The sequence below is a fragment of the Canis lupus genome, chromosome 2 (assembly GCF_003254725.2).
Source record: "Canis lupus dingo isolate Sandy chromosome 2, ASM325472v2, whole genome shotgun sequence".
Lineage (NCBI taxonomy): Eukaryota > Metazoa > Chordata > Mammalia > Carnivora > Canidae > Canis > Canis lupus.
Window position 1 is genome coordinate 62,344,254 of NC_064244.1, and position 18,710 is coordinate 62,362,963.

Genomic DNA, 18,710 nt, shown 5'->3' on the forward strand with positions numbered 1-18,710 from the left:
ACTACTTCCAGCTACTAGTTCATGCGGTGTCCTACAAATGTGACTATCTTTTCCTCTAAAATGTAAAATATTGGACAGTGTGCCTTCGTGCATTCACTGTGGCACCTGAGTGCCCCACCACACTGTTTGGGAACCATAACACTAGACCTGACATTTCTGGATGTTATGGGATCTACATTGCCCATCTTTATATCTTCAGTGCCTAGCACAGTAACTCAACAGACTCTATTTTAGGAACAGTGCTTTGGTTAACACTTTTTCTTGTTTAGATCATTTTAATTCAAAGTAAGACAATTTGGTAAAATATACGCAGTACACATATTCAGTCACTGTCAACACATGACAATATATTTTCTCACCCATATTCAGGGGGTTTCTATAGTGGAAATTGGTGAAAAGTCATCTCTATTTGAGATATTTCATAGATACTTCTTTGTGAAGAAAGGACACATCTCTGAGGCTCCCAGATTTTCTCTACATGTAGGGAAATATCTAAGGAGCTCCCATCAACTGCTGAGTCCCTAGGGCATTAAAGCACTCAGAGAGAAGTGAGAGCTTGGACTAAGGTATTCTTTGAACCACCTGATCTTAGCCCCTTGGGGATGGAGGTGCCTATGTCCAGAAATGGAGGATTCTTACCCACCATTCACCCCCTTCTGAGCATGGTGGTTTTGTCTGTGCATCCCACTGAACCAGACATCTGAATGAACCTGAAGCACCATCTCTCACACAATGAGGGGGACTAGATGAACAAGAATGCAATTGTGATAGAACATGAACGAATCTCGAGAGCATGATGCTAAGTGGAAGAGGCCAGACACAAAAGGCCACCTACTGTATGATATGATTTATATGACCTATTTAGAATAGATAAATTCATAAAGACAGAAAACAGAATCAGGGCTACAAAGGTCTGGGAGGAGGGGCTAAGGGGGAGTTATTGTGTAATGGGCACAGAGTCTCTGGGGTGATAAAAATGTTCTGGAAATGGATAATGGTGATGGTTTGTGACTTGGTAAATACACTTATTACCACTGAATTGTACACTCAAAAATGGTGAAAATTGTGAATTTTTCTGTGATGTATATTTTAATGCACACACCCACACAGCCTGGAGAATGTGATCTTGCTTAGGAAGATGACACCGGTAAATAAAGTTTTGAAATGCAAAAAGTGCACAAACACTGAGTCTCTTAAGCCATAAAATGCCCGGTTAGAACAAGGGTTGGCAAACTTTTTTTTGTAAAGGGCCAGATAGTAAATATTTTGACTTTATAGACTGTACAGTCTCTATTGCAACCATTCAACTCTGTCCTTGAATTGTGAAAGTAGCTATAGACAATATGTAAATGAATGAGCATGGCCAGTTTCCAGCAAACCTTTATTTGTGGACACAGATTTTAAATTTTATATGATTTTCGCAACTCAAAAAGATTTTTCTTCTTTTGATTTTTTTCAACCATTTTTTTAAAGATCTTATTTATTTGAGAGAGAGTACATGAGACAGAGCAAAGAGCACAAATGGGGAGGAAGTAGAGAGTCAGGAAGGTGGGCAGAGGGAGAGGGAGAAACAGGCCCCACCAAACAGGGAGCCTGATGTGGGGCTCAATCCCAGGACCCCGAGATCATGACCTGAGCCAAAGGCAGATGCTTCACTGACTGAGCCACCCAGACACTCCTTTTTTCAATCATTTAAAAATGTAAAAACCATTCTTGATTTTTGGGTCTCACCAGGCAGAGGTTCCAGATATGGTTCCCAAGCTGGCTTGCTGAGCCCAGACCCAGAACCCCAAATTACTGATAATATGGGAAATCCCTCCCTGTTTAAGAAGTAGTGTTCGAAGGAAGGTAGGAAATATGACCCTCAGATAATGTGTTAGTCCATGGCTCAGCCAAAAAGAAGCATCCAGTGACTGGAGCCAGCCCGCATGTCCCCATCCTGAAATTTTGTACCACTGCTCACTGAGGCTAGCACGATGCTGTGCAGAACAAGACAGAGAGAAGATCCACCAGATTCACTACAGAATGTGAAGAATGCCTTTTCACACCTCTCTCAAGGTTATTTTCACTAAAGCAAAGGCCTTCAAGTAGAGAGATAAGGCGAGCAAGATGAAAATAAAAGCAAACAAATAAATAATAAGTAAATAAATAAATAGGATTTATGAAAGGCATTTGTTGCGGGGCAGATAACAAGGAGACTTCCCAGTGTTGCCAAAACAAAGTGTTAGGCATAGATAGAATCAGCAATGGCAGATTTTCTGGAAGGGGAATTTTCGGGGCTTTAAAGCAAGGGAGCTTCCCAATGCTACTTAAAAAAAACTATGATTCAGTCCCTCCCTTGTTGCCCATATGCCCAGATCTGTCAAATGAGCAGAGTTTAACTCAACAAATTTTCCTGAAGACCTACTTCAGGCTGACGTTGGGGCCTGGATATACAAAGTTCTTTTTATTACTGATGTGTGTGTGTGTGTGTGTGTGTGTGTGTGTGTGTGTTTGGGAGGAGGGCTTAGGAGAAGAGTAGCAGTGTGCAAGCACCAGAGTTTCTAGTGGTAAGAACTTAGTTCTTTGCATGGCTCTTCCTATGCCCTGAAACCCTTCAACAAGAGAAATTTCCTCTCGTGCTAGCTCCTACTCTCGGGAAATGGTGTCTCCTGTCAGCAGCTCCAACCCCACGCGTGAACAGCAGACAGATGGGTGCGGTAGGCCTGTGTACTTGCCTAAAGCCCTCTTTCCAATGGCCTAGAGTATTCTACAGAAAGTGAGGGCTGCTGAGGGAAGGAGCACTGCAAGCCCACCCCCCGTCTCAAAATCATTTTCCTCTCATTTTTAACATCTCTTTGATTCTTAGATGTCTCCTCCCATCTCTGCCCTGAAAGTTTCTATATCAACCCATGGTACCATTTTGTCAACACAGCGAACAGTAATCAGCTCTAAATAATTTAAATATTTGGTTACAATGAAGATGGCCACAGCCTGCATGTCTATCTGAGCTCATTAGTTCTAACTTTATTTCCCATAAAATAGGAGGCCATTTGAGTAAAATGATAGTTGGAAAACATTTTTAAACAGAACCAGCAAATAAACATGGTCTTTATGAGTTGTAACTTAATCCCCAGCTGATGTCATGTTTCATGTTTCAACTGCCAGAAAATGCCTGACATCTATATATCAGGCAGATTTATGGAGACTTCAGGAAAAGAGCTAAGAGGATTCCTTAAATAAAGAGAGTGTGTTGGTCTGGGGGTAATTTGGAGCCTCTGTTATCCATAGATTGAAATGTGCACATTGGGGTAAATTATAGGAATATGCCTTTTCGCTTGATCTCTTTTTTTATGTTTAGAAATGCTTCAGATCAGGGTGGTGAGTGCATGAGAAGAGGCAGGGAGAGAGAGAAAGAGAGAGAGAGTGCACGCACTCAAAATATGGTTCTTTTTTGTCCCTATTTGGTCATTGATGTTGCTCTGGCAATACTAGAGAGAAGAGAAAAGATTCTGCATTACAAACCTCAGAATCATAAACCACACACAGGCCCTCCCCACTCCCATGCTTCTCTTGGTGGCAAAATGGTTGAGTTGGCTTCAGAGGATAACCAAGGATGTGGAGCCCTGGTGATTTCCTATCAAGAAATTTCTGTTGGCTCTACTCCATTCCAGCAGTTACCCCACAGGGACTGAGCTTTCCAAACATAAACTCCTCTTCATATCATATAAGTTGGTGGCCAATTAACCCAGAAAAATTGTTTTGAAACGGTCCCAGCAAAAATGACTCAATGTTAACTTTGTTGTCTGTAGATTGACATTCAAGCTTCCCCATAGGGTCTACTCAGTCTGCTGGATGAGTAAGAGTAAGTCATGCTAGTTGATACAGCAAACAGCCCCGAATGTCAGTGGCTTAACATGGTAAAAGTTTATTTGTTGGTTATATTGTAGTCCTATTGGGTGTTCAGAGGGTGACCTTCTCCATGGTGACTCAAGTATTCAATATGTTTCCATCTTAGTGACTTTCCCGTCTTCAGAAACTTGGAGAGCTCCACTGGATACTCAGCATTCACCTGGGAAATGGGAAAGATGGAGTGAGAGAGAGAAGTCAAGAGAACTACGTGAGAGGTTTAATGGAGTGTGAGGCAGATTCGGTCATGTAGCTCCACTTAGTTGCAAAGGATGCTAGGAAATGTAGACAACTGCTTTCTAACCTCTATTTTGATTCAGAAGCCACAGCACAGTACTGTTACCTGGCTGTTGGGATTTCCTCAGAGACAAAAGGACTTGAAATAACAATAAAAGCTATTTTCTTCCATTTGTATTTATGGTTGACAATATGCTAAATTTCACTCAGCCCTCATGCTAGTCCTATGAAGGAGGCAGGGCAAGTGTTGTTATCCCTATTTTAAATGGGGCTCTGAAGATATGGGGAATATACTCAGTCATCAGAAAGGATGAATTTACATTGACATGGATAGAACTGGAGGGTACTTTGCTCAGTGAAATAAGTTAATTAGAGAAAGACAATTATCATATGATTTCACTCATATGTGGAATATAAGAAATAGTGAAAGGAACCATAAGGAAAGGGGAGAAACTGAGGGGTAAAAAATTAGAGAGAAAGACAAACCATGAGAGACTCCTAACTCTGAGAAACAAAGGGTTGCAGAAGGGGAAGAGGGTGAGGGAATCGGGTAACTGAGTGATGGGCATTAAGGAGGGCACGTGATATGAGATAAGCACTGGGTGTTAAAGTATATGCTAGCAAATTGAATTTAAATAAAATAATATATAAAAATAATATATAAAAATAAATAAATAAATGGGGCTCTGAGCAGGACAGGGACTTGCTTGTACTCCAAGTCACAAAAATAAGTAATAATACTCCAGTGTTAAATTGGCTGTTAATGGTACTTGGAGGGAGAGTTGGGGTGAGGTCAGGATGAGGGCCTCAAGAGAGCTAGAGGCTAGATAGAATCAGAAGACTAGTTCTGGTTTCATCTAAGTGTTGGTAAAGTCTTATTCACAGGATATTTGAGGAATGGGACATAAAATTATTTCACTTCTCTATTTTGAGCCTAAACACCAGCCCAATGCAGAGACCCAATCCCTGTGTGCCCTTGTCTATTTTTATTATTATTCTTTACAAAATAAAAGCATAACTTCTTGTGGCATTATGTTAATATAGAAATTTTAATGGTTATGACAGCAGCCAGAATGGTAACATGATGAAAACACGCTATGACCTCCCATCAGTGGCTCAGAGCAAATGAAAAAACAGTTTAAAGAGAATTGAAATATTCAAGAGGGTAAAGGTTAGAATCCTTGTGCGTGGTAATTTCCACAGCTGGTACAGTCCTAATAAAATGTTTTCATCCTTCATGCCAAAGAAAGAGTAGAGCTCAAACCCCTTTGCTCTGGGTATGCAGCTCCAAAGAAATGTTGCAAGGCTTCATAATCACGATTTCAAAGAGGTTTGTGGAAATGTTTCATTAATTCTTATAAAGAAATCTTTTTTTCTTAATTTTTTCATTAACTTCAGACATTTACTTGCAATTACATTTGTTCAGTGAATACAATGACAGAAATTAATAATTCATAGCTTTTGTCAGGGAAAATTAAAAAAAAAGGACAGTTGTTCAATCAAATGCAACTTTAAATGCACAATCTTTATTTAAATAAGATTTTAAAAAATAAATAATGAGGACTGTTATTGTACTTCTTATAAACCTCCTCTTTTCCAAATTATATCTATGCTCTACCCAGTGACATGAAATCTTGGGTTGTTCAGAGCACATCAGGAAAATAACAGGTTCAGATCTGATGTTCTGAGACGGGGAAACTTGACTCAAGCTCAGTATTTATGGCACTGCCTGGATCTTCTGGGGCCTTGTGGTTAGCGACAGAGAATCACCTCACAAGAAAGCTGAATAGGGCCAAATGCATTGCACCTCGCCATGAGAATCACCTCACAAGAAAGCTGAATAGGGCCAAATGCATTGCACTGACATTTGGGGGAAATTAAAGTTCAGAAAGGGAGAGTGGAGCCTCTCAGGTTCATGTGGTAAGTTAGCTGCACAAATGGGCCTCAAGTGTAGGTCTCAACCCTTGGCCAAAGCTCTTCCAATCTGCAATGCTGTCTTCAAGTCACCTTCCCACCAGGATCTGCCTAAAAAGTGGCTACCTATGGATTTTGGCTTAAGGTGTCCTAGGCAGACCAAACCTTTTGTCCCAGCAGCAGATCTGAATTTTGCCATTTACTTTGGATTATGAAGAGTTTTTTTAAAAGCGTGTTTTCCTTGTTAAAATGAAAGTACTCAAAAAAAATAAATAAATAAAAATAAATAAAATGAAAGTACTCATCACTAGATATCAACTTAGGTGGAAAGCAGTGATCCAGGCTAAAACTGGGCAGAAATAAGATGATAAGGGGAGCAGAGACAAAGATCTTCAATTAGGTCTGAAAATAGCAGAGAGATGGCTACTTCATGGGTCTCTTCTCTGCCTGCCTATTCCTCCTACCTATGAGCTGAAGACTCTGGCTGTCAAACCAACTCTACCTTTAGTTGTTCCAACCAAAAAGGTGACAATGGAGTTTGCCTTAAAAGCAAAGAATAACCAAACCCTGAGAAACCTCCTAGAAATTGCTAGTCCATCAATAGGAGGGTCCGTGGGAAAGGCAGTTCAGCATGCTGGTGAAGAATTAAACGTCTCTAGGGGCATGTGGGCGGCTCAGTCAGTTGAGCATCTGACTTGTGATTTCAGCTCAGGTCAAGATCTCATGGGTCCGCACTCAGCAGTGAGTCTACTTGAGATCCTCTCTCTCTGTCCCTCCCACCCCTCCTCAAATAAATAGATAAATTAAAAAAAAAAAAAAGAATTAAATGTCTCTAGGTTGAAATCTTCACTGAACCAGCTATAAGTTCTGTGCTTTGGGAAAAATCACTACCATGATCTCTGAGTTGTATTTCCCTTATTTGTAAAATGGAGATGTATCAGTTAGCTATTGTGCTATAACAAACTGCCCCAAAACCCAGGGGCTTAAGAGAGCCGCAATCTATTCTAATGTGTCCAAGGATTGGCTCTGGGGGCTGCTGCCTCTCATTGCACTCAGTGGGTTTATAGGGGTGGCTCTGCTCCTTGCATGTGTCTGTCATCTTTCTGGGGCCAGCAGACCCAGCTGGCTCTTCCTGCAGTGATGACAGAAATGCCAGAGGGCAGGAGGAAACATGTGTGGCCTCTGAAGACCTGGGCTCAGGACTGACACTGACATTTCTTATTGTATATCATTGGCCTAAACAAGGACACAGCCAAGCCCAAAATCGAGGGATAAATTCTGCCCAGAATGAGGCTACGGCAAGAGTGTCGAAGAAACGAGGGATAAAGAATTGGGCCCCAAAATATGATTTACCATAGTGGCTAATAAAAGTACTTTCTCGCTGCATTATCCTGATAATCAGTTAAGAAAGTGCGTGTACAGGACTTCCATGTGGCTGTGCCCCCTTAGAGAACGGCAGGGTACGGAGAGGTGGGTGTGTTTTTAGTCCTCTCCTGGGTGAAGCAGCAATGACGGATTAAGGACTAAGGATCTCCCTTTTTGATGTGGGCAGTTGTTAAAGAAGGTGTCTCCTGGAGGTGAGGAAACATGTGGTCTTCCTGGATCCATCAATTTCCTGCTTCTCCATACAGTATTGACCCTCATCTCACACACGAAAAGAGGCAAATGGATTTGATTAGCAAATACTTTCATCTACATCCTAATTGAAGTCTCTGGGACTTCCTTGTTTTGGAAAATCCCATTTTAATGCACAACACATCAGGTAGCCCAAAGAATGCCCTCTCCCTTCAGCTGCCCTGTCCCTCCCCAGTTTATCTCCCATTGTCCTCTTAGCCCCATCTATCTGATCCTAGACTGTTCTATCCAGGCTCCGGGCTGGGAGATTCTCCTCCTGTTTTTGATTCATACTGTGAATCACTCAATTCCAAAGCTCTTAAAACAGAGGCAATGGAGAGCCCCCAGTGGTGCCTTGGTCCAGATGTCCTTGCGCTGTGGACCTGTCAACTCCCGGCCAGGACTCCTGAGATGCGAAGCCCATGCTCCCTGGTAGACACTGATGTCGCTGAACAAAATTGCAGCTGAGGAGGCAACCGTTTGGCCATCTGAAAAGTCTGACCAGTTGGCACATTGTTGTCTCCAAATGAGCCGGCAGGAAACGGGGTTTCCTAAAACTTGGTTTTAAAGCACTTAGAACAGGAAATCATTCCCCATGCATGTTAGATCTCTCTAATGACTGACTAACTAGAAACAGGCTATCTTAATACTCTGCCCCGAGCCATTACAAATGGCTTTCTTTCCAGACTTCATTAGAATATTTACTGCAATTTGGATAGAAGACTTTTGACACTGCAGTCATAAAATTTACAGGGGACCTTTTTTTTTTCTTTTTTTTTTCTTTTTTAGTCTGAGAAGAGACTTGGAAGAAGCAGGGAAACCCCTCAGCTCCCCCAGCCACCGATCTCATTCATTAGTGGTCTTCGTGTCTCGTGACCCCTACTTAAGAAAATAAACATCCCTGCGGTAGTCCAACAAATTGCCTTCAGAAAAAGAAAAAAAAAAAAAAGAGCTAGATCTCTCTTCTGTCAACTTCTGTCTCTTTCGTATATATGTGACCAGAAAGGGAAAATTCATAATGTGTGCCAGTCCTTGAGTTAAGCTTGCTTTTTATGTGATTGTCACCGACTGAAACCACGTGGCCAGTGGGCACCATCATTGGCCCCATGTCACCCCTGCAAAAATGGAAGCCCACAGTTACCAAAAGTCACACAGCTAGTAGTAGGTGGCTGAGCGGGGACTGGATCCGTGTCCTGTTGAAACCCAGCTCCTCCCTCACCTACTTCACTATTTGCACCTGTGCTTGAAGCCGACCCGGTCACAAAGGCTGTGGCTCCTCTGTGCAGAGGAGATGTGGACATGCTTTTACCTTATTTTAAGTTTCGCGCATCTTGTGCCTTCACAAAAGCCATCAGCTGGGGATCCAACAAAATGGATGTGAAGACTCCATCCAGAGAAAAGTCAACCGGGGGGCAATGTGTTGGACTGTCTTCAAAAGTACCGTGCACAGCTGCATGTGTCATTGCTGGGTGATGACAAGAGCCGTGAGCGAAAATAAAGCAGGATGGGTGCCTAGAGAGTGACATTAGCAGAGAGGGGGATGGGAAGAGACTGATTTTGATGATCAGGGAGGGAAAGATTCTAATGAGGGGGCTCAAATATAGAGACCTGAAAGGTGCCAGGGAGTGGGAAACTGTGCAAATGTGTGCAGGAATGATCTAGAGTGAGAAGACAAGAAGGACCAGAGCTCTGTGGTGGGTTTGATGAACAGTGAGTGGCCCTGCGTATCTCCAACGGTGTCCCTCTGGTCTAAGATTGCAGTGACCACTGGAGGTCTTCGAAGTTCCTCCCTGTGCTACATTGGTGCGCCAACGATCATACCATGCCTTTGGTTTTTGTCACAGGATGTACGGAGAGTGCTTCTCCACTCTCAGTAGTGAGCTGTGGGATATACAGTCTCTGTAACACTCTACAGATTTACAGACAAGAGAAAGATGATCACTTCTAAAAACAGTGTGCTTCCTCTTAGTAAGGAATGAAGAGCACATGACCTATCGTGTTTCTCCCTTTTTGCCTTGATTCCTAGGAAGCTCGATGTTAAATTTAATATTCAATTAAAACAACAAAGTTAGCCTTCAAGGCTTTGGAGTATTTCTAATGCTTAATTGTATATCTGCTTTTCATTGCAAGCCGCCTCTAGTCCTTTTGGAACTGGTGTATAAATAACACATGTACGTAAAATCACGTATGCCAAGAATATAATAAGTATGATTGACCTAAAAAATAACATTTATAATCAGCTCATTGGATGCTTAATTCCATTTACATGGAGGCCAATCATGTGGCCAGATTGGATCAGAAAAGGAGAAAGAAACATTTAAACGTCGTTATAGATTGATATGCTAATGCTCCCCCTGAATGAATGTGTCAATGAATCACATCTCCCAGTACCCACATCCTCATGTAGCCTCCCCTCATCTGAACATGGGACTTAGTCATGCGACTTGCTCAGCAAACACACTGCAAGGAAAAGCCTAATAATTAGGTATAGGTATTGCCCTCTTGAAATGTTGGGGCCACCATGTGAGACACTGAAGATAACAAACCACATGGAGAGAGAGAGGCCAACCATCATAGCTTTCCTGATGGAGCCCAGCCCCACACTGATACTCTGGCTTCATCCAGCCTCATGAGTGAGTTCAGGCCAACAGGCTTAGGAGCCATCCAAGCAACCCCATGGGAATCAATAAATGTTCATCTTAAGCCTCTAAATTTTAGAGTGTCTTGTTAACAGAGCAATAGGTAACTGGTATAAATGTCCAAAGACTTCTTTTAAGGACAAACTTCTAGAGATTTGTTACTAAATATGCAGGTCCAGTAAATACTTGGCATGTACCTAAGAATACCAGGATTTCCCTGAAGGATTTATCTTGCCAGGAAGTAAAATACATCAGCAAGAACACGTATTTTGGAGAACCTACTGCATATAAGGCATCTTTCTTAGGCCAGAGGATGTATTGACAGAAACACATAGTTACTGTTCTCAAGGAACTCAATAGATCATAAGGCCAAAATAATTTAGACAGTCTGGGATTAGCAGAGGAACAGGTGGAGATATGGAAAAAAATAGAATAGAAAGTCTATAAACAGATCCTAATAAATATAAACATGCAATATACGCCCAAAAGCAGCAACCCATATCAAAGGCATATAAAAAATTAAAAAGGATTTTTCCATGCAGGGCACTATAATCATACATTAGCTACCAGGGGGGAAAAAAAACTGAAATTAAGACCTCACATCATTCTGAATAGAGTAATTCACAATCGATGTATTATGTCTGTACTGATTTTCACAAATGGTGCAAAGAGAATTTTTTTCTTGAGGTAGCTGGTTTACCAGCACATCATTGGCAATGTGAAAGATTTATGTGCCTGACTACACATATACTTAAAATTTATTTATGAAAAATCTAGGAAATGAAATTGAATAGGTAACATAGTTCATTTATATGGAAAACACATGCATGTAGAAAAATATCAAGAGGAAATATTTCACCATATTATTCTTTCTACCAGTCTGTGCTTTTTGGATTTTCCACAACGAGTCATATCTTGCTTATGTTGTCAAAAAATAAAAACAAAACAACAGCGAAATTTTTGAAATTTCATTTTGCTAAAAAAAGTCAGAAAAAGTCCTTCCCCCTCTCAAATGGTAAAAATAGTTAATACATGCCAAGCATTGGGTTAGGGAATTGATGTTTATTACCAAGTCCTGTCCACATTCCCAGTTTGCAGATGATAATAGTAAAGCCTGGAATAGTAGCATGACTTGGCCAAGGTCATACAGCCAGTGAATGGCTGAGCAAACTTCTACATTGGCCAGTTCCAATATTAAATTGTGGCAGGTGCTACAAGTCATCTTGAATCAATGATTCCCCTAAAATCCTATAAAATTCCATAAAATTCATAGATGCACAGGTCTCTCCAGCTTTCATATAAAGGCTACTTTATTTTTATTTTATTTATTTATTTTTTAAGATTTTATTTATTTATTCATGAGAGACACAGAGAGAGGAGGTAGAGACACAGGCAGAGGGAGAAGCAGGCTCCCTGCAGGGAGCCCGATGTGGGACTCCATCCCAGGATCTCAGGATCACACCCTGAGCTGAAGGCAGATGCTCAACCACTGAGCCATCCAGGCATTCCTATTTTAATTTTATTTAGAATTATATGGAGCATATGGGTGCCTCTGTGGTTCAGTCGGTTAAGCATCTGACTCTTGGTTTCTGCTCAGGTCATGTTCTCAGGGTCATACGATTGAGCCCTAAGTCGAGCTGAGTGTAGAGCCTTGCTTAGGGCTCTCTCCACCCCCTCTCCCTCTCTCTCCACCCAGCCCCCTTCCTCTCTTTCTAAAATAAATAAGTAGATCTTTAAAAAAAGAATTATATGGTGCACACAGTAAATTAGAACACAAAAGGTGCCAACTCTAGAGATGTACGGGGCACAGGACCAAGTGACATCTGAAAACTTAGGATTGCAAGCCACTCAAAGTCAAGGACTACGTCTCATTCACAGTTACATTCCCACTACTTAGCTTATTGCTGGCCCATAAGAGACCCTCGATGCATGTTTTTTGGGAATTTTTTAATTGAAAAAAAAATTTAGTGTTATCAACTATAATAACCATTTTATATACAGTAGATCTTCAGATCTATTCATCTTATAACTGGAAGTTTATGCTCTTTTCCTGACCTCTCCCTATTTCCCCCCACCTTCCCAACCCTGGGCAACCACTTTTCTACTCTTTCTATGATTTTTACTTTTTTTTCTTAGATTCCAAATCTGAGTGACAATATACAATATATGTCTTTGTCTGGTTTATTTCACTTAGCATAATGCTCTCAAGTTCAGCCAGCGTAGTCGTCAGGGGCAGTAGGAAATGATATAATGCTGGAGTCCAGTTCTTCAAGAGGCACCTTGTATACAGCAAGCACTCAAGAAATGGAAACTCTAATTTTTTAATTAAGTACTATTTTTTAATTTAATTTTTTTAATCTTCCAAAGTTGTATTGGGATAGTATTTTTCTTTTTTAATTTTGGAGCTTTATTTGGGGTAGAAATAAAATCCAGGCCGCAAAGCTCTGGTTAAAATGTTAGCTTCTGGGATCCCTGGGTGGCGCAGCGGTTTGGCGCCTGCCTTTGGCCCAGGGCGCGATCCTGGAGACCCAGGATCGAATCCCACGTTGGGCTCCCGGTGCATGGAGCCTGCTTCTCCCTCTGCCTGTGTCTCTGCCTCTCTCTCTCTCTCACTGTGTGCCTATCATAAAAAAAAAAAAAAAAAAAAAAAAAAAAAAATGTTAGCTTCTAAACTCATCTTGAATCCTAGAGCATGTCTGGAGTATTAATTATCTATTACTCAAAGAGATTTTGTAAGCCATATGAAGTTAGCTAAGTGATGTTTAAATAATGATCTTTATTTGTGACTAATTTGTTGGAGTTATTACGCAGCTGTTTGACAAACGAGCATTCTTCTTCTCCTTGGTAGGGGATTTCAAATCTTAATTGAATTTGCTGTGGGTTATTTTGGTCCAAAGTTTAGGGAGCACTGACAGGGTAACTCCTATTCCTGTTTGTCATTTTCTTCAGAAATATTTGATCTCTTCCACTCGTGTCCTTTTGATACCAGATTCAATGAACACATCAAGCAAACAAGCAAAACCCCCAAATCCAATAAATCCCTTCAATTCAGCACCCTGTTTAAAAAATCCAAAATCTATGCCTTCAGACCCAATGATTGATGATCCACTCCCACTGCTGCCCCTTAATGAGCAAAAGCAAAACAGGAACTCTAGAAGGAGGGGCTACAGGGAAGCCGAAACCTTGGATATTCCTTCATGGCAGAGCGGAAGCTTCTCATTCCCAAACCCAGTATTTGTAGATAGATATTTATTTTTCAGAGGAAAGGCCCCCATAAAATTTGTTGTGCCCTTTACCACAACTTCCAGGCCTGCTCTTACAGTCCAGCAAAGCTCTGTGGTCTCCTTTTCAAAGCCAGGAAGGCTCACAATATTCTACTTGTCTTTTCTCTCTCATTGACCTTTCCATGAAGGAGAAAAGGTACATTAATTACAGAGACCCAGTCCTTTTTGTAGGAGTCATATATTTACCCCCCCAGTATGACTTTAGTTAAGTCCCATTCATTTCTACCAGCACAGTATCCACTCTTCATTTGGACTTCACTTTGGACACAGGGAACAAACAAAATATCCTTGTGGGAATCCCATCTGACTTCTGGTTTTTCTGGGTTTCTCTTTTCCGTCCTTTCAATAGTTATTTTACTGTAGACTCATGGGTCTCCAAATCATACATTTCAGTACCCTAAGTTTTACCAAGATTCACAACCCAAGACAGCCCTGCTGGTGAAAGAAATGAACCAAGTACATTTCTTTCTTTCTTTCCATGATGAAAGGCCACAGTGCCTTTCTTGTTCTCAAGCTTGGCTTTGAAAAGAAACCTATTCCCTCTGCTGACAAAAAAGGAATTTCAAAGGGGTTTCACAAGTTATTTACTCTTTCAGGAAATCTTGCTGCTGTTCATCTCATGTGTTCTATCCCAAACCTGTCCTTAGAGGCTTCCAAGCTTTCCTCCCCTAAATCACTTGCCAGAATCATCTAACCTGCCCATCTCTCTGACTTCTCAGAGCCCTGAACATCGATTGTGTTCATCTTGGTAACAGATGACATACTGTTTTATACTTATTTCTAATTTATTTCCCAAGTGAGTCGCCTTATCTTGTTTCTCACGTGAATGCACAGTTGGCTGAGGGTCTGGGAGCAAGTCTTAGACTCCTCGGTTCTCCTTGGGTGACTCTTCTTCCCCAAACTATCCTACACAAGTAGTAGATACCTAGTGAATAATTGTTAAATTGGATTTCTATCGTGAGCGTTTTCATCCATTTTACATATTTTCAAATAAGCATCAAAGATAAAGAGAGGTAGAAAGAGAAACCAGATAATTTTACCACAATTAATTCAAGTGAAATGATCACATGAGATCTTTGATTTAAAGACCCGTCGAATCCTTAGGATCGAAAATGCCTCATTGGATATAAATCCCCATCCAATCTTGAATTCTTACTAACCTTGCCTAAAAAGTTATTGAAAGAAGCATTTTTCAATATGTTGAGTATAATCACCCCCCAAATTTAAACCAGCTCAAAAGAGAGAGAGAGAAAGAGAAGAAATGAGCTATTCTTCATGATCAATTATAGTATACGTTAGCATATGTATTTAAAACATGCCCAGGACGCAGTAGGAACCACATTTTCTGTTACTTATTCCAAGTTAAATTCCAAGTAATTGGTCAGTGGGATTAAAAGCACTGGGATACAGTGAAATTTTAATGGCCTCACACCTGCCTTCCCGTAAAGCCACAACCTATTCCTGCTCTGTAACCTTTAAAGCTCACCACCAGCAAGTTACTGATGCAGCCAATTAGACAACAAAGGGCTCAAGATTTCAGAAACCCTTTCAGTGGGATCAGCCCTTCCGAGCCCATGACCCCAAGGAGCTACATTCAGCCTGCTGAGCTTCTCACTGAGAACCTCGGTGGCTTTCTTCCAAGCTGGAGGTCCACTGATCACCTCCTATCTTTTGAAATGACTAGTCTCAGGATACATCACCAAGAAACAAGTGGCTAGACCATTAGGCAATCTTGCCTTTTGTCCTCCCATTCTCCTTTTGATCTTCTACAGAGCAAGCCTCACCCCATTGAGACTCGGGTTGGCATGTGCCTACGATTAACACAGACCCTCTGGCAACATCCAGAGCTTGAAAGAAGCATAGTACTTAGGGTATAACCTTCTCACCAACACACATTTGGGTTAACAACCATACAATAATGGTGTGACTTACTTAGAGTTTTATTTTTAAGAACATCTTGATCCTTCAGGCTTTCTTGCTCTGCTGCCATGTTTTGGTCCGTTTATTAAAACCTTACCTACCTAGGAATGATTAGGTCCCAGAGAATTCCCAGCAGGTAAGAAACTTGAAATCACAGGTAGTTCACTCAGGAGCCTCTAGTTTTCTTGAGGAGCTGGATACCAAAGTTCCTGGATGGCAGAGGATGACCCTGGCCAACACAGCAGTCTCACTTGGAGCTGAGAGAGGAGTTGTCTGTGGACAAGAGAACATAAGAGAACATCTGTCCTTAGCTCAGCGGGCAAAGGGAAGAGTTGCATGTGCGCTGAAACTGGCATGACCTACTTTTCTATGAGACATTTTTCTGGCAAAAATGCCTGCCCAGTCTTCATTTCCTTTGGGGTAACTTTATAACAATGGTCCACTTTTCACTGATTTTGCTTTAAAAAGCACACGAAAAAGTAAACTCATAAGAACCTTGACATTTTGGTCAAGATTCCAGTTAAATCTTGAACCAAAAAAGCCATTGATGATTTTGAAATAGGTATTTTTGAAGCTTCTGTTTGTTTTTCAATCCAACTCTGCAAAGGATCGGGGTAATAGAGATGCGTGGTTACCAACCTCCTAATTAGATTTTGCTTTTTCAGTCACTAGGAAGACAAAAATTAAAGCTCATGAAATTTTGCCTCATATCAATTGGCTGGTTTTAAATTAATGAGAAATCTCGATGTAATATTTATGCCAGAAGTGACTCAAGCTTTCAAGACACCCTTAAGATGTGATAAATTGGAATTTGGATTATTAATGTGCTCATTTGACAGCTTCAGTTTCCTTTTATTTTGAAGAAATGAAGTAATTAGTCTTGCTCTTATGTTTAGATGTACTTTCTAGTGTGGCCCTGTGGGGGGTGCATCTTTAAGCACATAGTCTAAAAAATGCAACAAATTTAAAATGACATTACAAATTAGTAAAAATGGAAGGGTACACTCAAACCCCAATCCACGTGATCTTCTGTTGTATAGAGATCCTCGATCTCTTCAAAATTTAGCTCTCAAAACTTCATATAGCTAAAAGCAGAACATCCAAAAATATTTTTACATATAAAAGAGATCAGCAGAGAGGGTTTTATCCTGGTAAATTATCTTTTTGCTGATTGTTTTTGTTTGCTTGCGGGGGAAAAAAATGAAAACTCAGTATTGGTTGCAGTTAAGCTGACTTCAGGATTATATATACCCCAGAAGAATTTTGAAGATTAACATTAAAATAAATAAATAAAAGATCTTTTACACCCTTTTCAAAATTGCCTGGGAAAAGAAAATGAACACAGGTGATGTGCTGATCCAGTTTCACCGCTCCGTTGAGAACTATCGAAAATTATACTATACAGAAAAGTTTTCCATAAAAAGAATTTTGAACACATTTGAGCATTCAATTGCATATGAAAACAAGAGAGTATTTGATGCTAGAGCTGAATCCCTCCTAATCGGGATTTATTTGAAGCATTTGGGGGGTAGAACAAGAGACGGAAACCACACTGGGTTTAGAATCACTAACATCAGTGGGTACGTCTCACTCCTTATGGATGATTCTTCCAACCCTAATGTTAATCACCCTGCACACACACACCTGGCCCCACCTCCCCTCCAAGGACTGTCAAAGCCATGAGAAGCAACATCTTTGAAGATGGAAAGCCTGAATTCTAAAATTAGCTGACTTGGGTCTCCTTGGGGCAGGCTACTTCACTGTGCTTCAAGTTTTCCACTTGCAAAACTCAAATGATCATAGTGGCCACCCTCCCCTGCCACTCCGCAGAGTGGTTTTCAGGATCAATTCAGATAATTCTCGAAAAACAGTTAGCAGAGGGCCTGGCATAGGGGAAGAACTCAATAAACAATATGAACTATTATAGTGGGAACACCACAAGGGTTGGTGGAACTGGATCCCATGGCAGGCTGAGTGGGGCACAAGCCAAAACTAGCAAACTTGATCTATAGTGAATCTGGTGAGGCACTAGGACATTTTGCCTTCAGAGATTTTTCAACTGAAAGTTAGAGGTAGATATTTCATTCGAGGCAGGGGGAAAGCTAGCTGAACAGAAGTGAGGAGGAACTGTTGTCAGGTCATTTGCAGAATATAGAAATAAGAAAGGAGGCTGAGTGGCAGCTATGGAGTGGATATTGCAACCAGAAAGTCTGAGGTTCATTTACTATTTAACCCATTATTAATTGTAGGGTCTCTGTCTTTTGGTGTGTCACCTCTGTGCCTCATTCTTTATTCACAAAAGTGTTATTAAAACTTATTTCTAGGGGTGCTTGGGTGGCTCAGCTGGTTAAGCATCCAACTCTTGATTTCCACACAGGTCATGATCTCAGGATCATGAGATGGAGCCCCCCATTGAGGGGGTCTACTCTCAGTTGGAAGTCTGTTGGAGATCCTCGTCGTCGTGTCCCTCTACCCCTCCCCTCCTCTCTCCCCTTCTCTCTCAAAAAAGAGAAATCTTAAAAAAAAAAAAAAAAAAAAAGTTATTCATTGAGGCACCTGGGTGAATCAGTCAGTTACACACCTGACTCAATCTCAGCTCAGGTCTTGATCTCAGAATCATGAGTTCAAGCCCCGCATTGGGCTCCATACTGGGTGTGGAACCTACTTAAAAAACAAACAAACAAACAAACACAACTTATTCTATGGCTTTGTCCTGATGTCCTGGCAAACTAGCATATGTCCTATCTACAAGTAGCATCTAAAGATAGCTACACACACAAAAAAAATAGTAATAAAAATAAAAAAAGAATAACGGTAGCTACAAAGAGTAGCTATTATTGTGAAGTGTACTACTTAGGTTGAAGGTATCAAAATGAGAAAGGTATCAACTGAGAGGAAGATTTAGGGCATCCATCAGGAAAATGAATGTCCGTGAACAGTGACACCAACCCAGTGGCATTCAGGGAGTAGGACTGTGGAAAATTACTGACAACTATGGGAGAAAAAATCTAGGACTCCCTAGTGAGAAGGAAAACTTGCTTGAATACTCTGAATGTCACAGATGCCTTGAATATAATAACTCCATGAAAGGTACAAGATATTAGAGATTGTGGTAGAGTGGCTTACAATTGGCCATACCGATTCCCTTCCCCCTCCGCACATGGCCAGAAGACATCACCAGCCTCTCTTAATAGATGGGGGTGACCAGGAGATA

General features: G+C 41.0%; 1 long non-coding RNA gene across 2 annotated transcripts in view; it reads right to left on the bottom strand.

Moving 5' to 3' along the window:
• Positions 1 to 3,272: 3,272 nt before the first annotated feature.
• The window catches only part of LOC112660238 (uncharacterized), a 29,806-nt gene continuing 14,368 nt past the window's right edge, over positions 3,273 to 18,710 (bottom strand). For both annotated transcript variants that reach the window (XR_007404812.1, XR_007404813.1), the window contains exons 2-3: positions 15,598 to 15,769; positions 3,273 to 4,051 (exon numbers count right to left, since the gene is read on the bottom strand). This is a non-coding gene — a long non-coding RNA (uncharacterized LOC112660238). The remainder of the gene's footprint in view (positions 4,052 to 15,597; positions 15,770 to 18,710) is intronic.